This window comes from Rhagoletis pomonella, unplaced genomic scaffold (genome assembly GCF_013731165.1).
Source record: "Rhagoletis pomonella isolate Grant_MI unplaced genomic scaffold, Rhpom_1.0 Rhpom_scaffold_00004, whole genome shotgun sequence".
In the NCBI taxonomy this organism is placed as follows: domain Eukaryota; kingdom Metazoa; phylum Arthropoda; class Insecta; order Diptera; family Tephritidae; genus Rhagoletis; species Rhagoletis pomonella.
Window position 1 is genome coordinate 39,089,644 of NW_023458558.1, and position 3,297 is coordinate 39,092,940.

The window sequence follows — 3,297 nt, forward strand, 5'->3', positions numbered from 1 at the left end:
TACTAATGCATGAAAATCCTAACCTCAAAAAAATCACCCTTTATATAGAGTGCTAGAGTAAAGTAATTTGCCTTAATTGGATGCATATAAAAAGCTAATTGAAAAGGTAATTTGAACAATGAAACCACTCTGGTTAAATAAAACAGGGCAATCAATATATCCATTAACCAGATCATATATAATCTTAAGTGACTGAATAAGTCTTTCACTTTTAAGTGATATTACATCAATAAGCTTCAGAGAGAGAAGAAAAGTTAAGCGGGCAAAACGAATAAATTTGCGCTGGAGACTACATATTTCAATCCTACTAGCACAACGGTGGGCAAACGCGGCTATTTGAGCTTTCTCATCACTTACAACATTTCGGCTCTTTTAACCGACTTCTAAAAAAGAAGGAGGTTATCAGTTCGCCGGAGTATTTTTTTATATTTTTTTTATTGTTTGTGTATGTTACCGCCTAACTTTGGACCACGTCTCGATAATTCTTTTTGCATCGGAAAGGTAGTGCTTCAGAGGTGATCCCATACTAATCTGGTTTTAATCCGATCATTTGATCATGACATCTATATATATTTTTAAGCAAAAAAAATATATATACTTTTATGCTTTTATATGAGAACTGAAGTCAGTTTTGGTTTTTGGTTAAAAATTACTTGTCTCCTTTTAAAATACATACATATTTCTTTGTGGACATTCTTTTCTGTTTGTTTTGTTTTTTTATTTAAATTGTTTTATACCGTGAAAAAGTTTACAAGAAGTTAATCTCGTTTAACCATAGAACCATGAGTCATTGGCATTTCAAGAAAAAGCATGTGCTTAGGCTTTATGCAAACGGGCCAATATCTACATAGGTCTTTGAAATTCATAAAGCAGTTTGTGCAATTCACTTTCGAGTGAATTTCAAGCACTGCCAATTTGAATTCGAAGCATGTAATTCACTCCGAAGCGAATTATAGAGCCTCCGCCTATCTAATGAGGGTAACAAATTTTAAGGTATTGAAAAGTTCATCACCAAAGTCGACTGCTACACAATTATACACATACTTGCGACAAATTAAGAAATTTTTCGAAATTTTCGTGATCTATAACCCATGTCACTAGTTTTAAAAATTTGCATTACCAAATAGTTTGACATAACTGTTTTTAAAAGCGCGTATTTCAAGAAATTAATGGCGTTTTATTTTCTATCAAAAAATGTAGGCTTCTCCTCTGCGCACGAATACAAAGAACAGCGCAATGAAAAGGCAACATTTTGGTAGACAAGAAAACTCCATATGATATATTAGGTATAAGGTTCATCCAAGGTTTTCAGAATAAATCCTGTCGTCTTATGTAGGGACATGAAGCTTCATATTGCCAAGTCTCGTTTAACGCCTACGTCTTTTGGTGGGTCTCAACACCTTTTGAATTGCAACATTGAAGTATTCTTGAAATTTGTATATCACCAGTGGATTTTGTATATCACCAAAGGAATTTTTTTAAATGGGTATCTTAAACAACAGTAATACTTTATTTCAACTTTTTGGTTTATATAAGGTTCCTTGCTTAGACTTATACTTTGCGCTGGAAAATCTGCACTAACTTTACAAACATCTAATTTATTTAACTCATTACACCCCCCCTTATTCAATCACCTTTGATAGCATGTATATAGAAACTGCTATAACAGCCCATTCAAACATAGAATTCATCGAAACCCGACCTTTCACATTGTTCTGCTTATCTCCTCCAAGTTGCGAGGCCCAATGAATGCCTGGAATATTAAACATTCTTCCGTGGTGTGTCGAAGGATCCTCGGGCATTGAGACGACAGCATCGGTTGAGCAAAGATTCTCTAACTTATTGCAAGTTCTTAATGTGGACTGCGGCTTCTCAGCTGTTGTACTTGGCGCTATTTCAAGCAGTAAAAGGACAATGGTAGGTAGTGTGTAGGCTTTTTTAAAATTCATTTTTTTCTCCTTTCTTTTTCTGATGTATCAGGTATGAAAATTAACGTTTAGCTTTGTTAATTTGTAAAAAAATATTAACTAGCGTTCACTTGTTCGTTACTAGTTATTTCTTGCGATTGAACGCTTGGCGTATCTTCATTCAAGCTTTTTATAAACACAAGAAATTGGTGTGGAATTTTTAAATTTAGTCACTAAAAGATTACAAATTAATGTATACTAATGTGATTATGGCTTTATCGAAATTTCTATTTCTTGTTTTGGAGCATAAAGGCGTCGATTACGAGTTACAGTAACAATGGCGAATAAATGTACATGTGTATGTAAATATGTCCATTTGCATAAGTTTTGTTTAATATGTTTAGCTTTAGCTGGAAGAATGTTCAAGAAGAAGAACTCTAAAACCTACGAAAAAGTATACGTATATATAAACACATATGTATGTATATAGATTTTATAGCAGTACGCGATTAAGTAGACACAAAGATTTTGGCTGACTAAACAATTACATTACACAAATATGTACATCAGGATGGTTCTTAAAAAATCAAACGACCGATTTTTTCAGTCTCACCCTTTCAATCGGTAATACCACGGTCACAGATATCTCGTAAATTTTGGTCCTGATTGGAGACGGTTAAGGCATGTCGCACAGGGGTCAAATAATGGCCAGATGCCTTTTATGGAGATTGAAAAATTAAAAATATTTTTTTTTCATTTAATACCCAAAATCGATACTACTAAAATCGAAGATATCACATACAAATTTTGGTCCCGATTGGAGTTGGTTAAGACGTATTCATAGGGTAATCTGAATTTTGCCCCCTGTGCGTCACGCTTTAACGGTCTCCATCGGTAACAAAAAATCTGATATCTTCGACTATAGTAGATAGCATCGACGTAGAGTGTGAGGCTTAAGTAATCTGATGTTAAAATATGCTTCCTACATTTAGGGGCCGCCCTAATGTACATATTGACAGCAAATAAGATAGCATAAAATTTATTATAAAAAGCGATTAGTCCAAAAATTTTGAGGACACGGAGCAATACCAGCGCAATTATTCTAGTGAATGCTTCCTTCAAAAATCACGTCCTGTGTGTCATATAAAAAACAATTGAGGACAGCGCTGTGTTCGGCTGTACCGATGATTTTATAACTTTCATGAATATTAGACAATTTTACTTGCACCGATAATTGCATTCAAGGATCACGCTCTGACGTGGATTGCGGTGGGAAGATCGTTCAAAGTGGTGAACTGCAGTATTCGGCTTTGGAGTTTCTCCCCATTCACAAATCTGAAAGCGAATTTGCGCTCCTATAGACTGAGGGAAAAAATACTAAAATTCAATA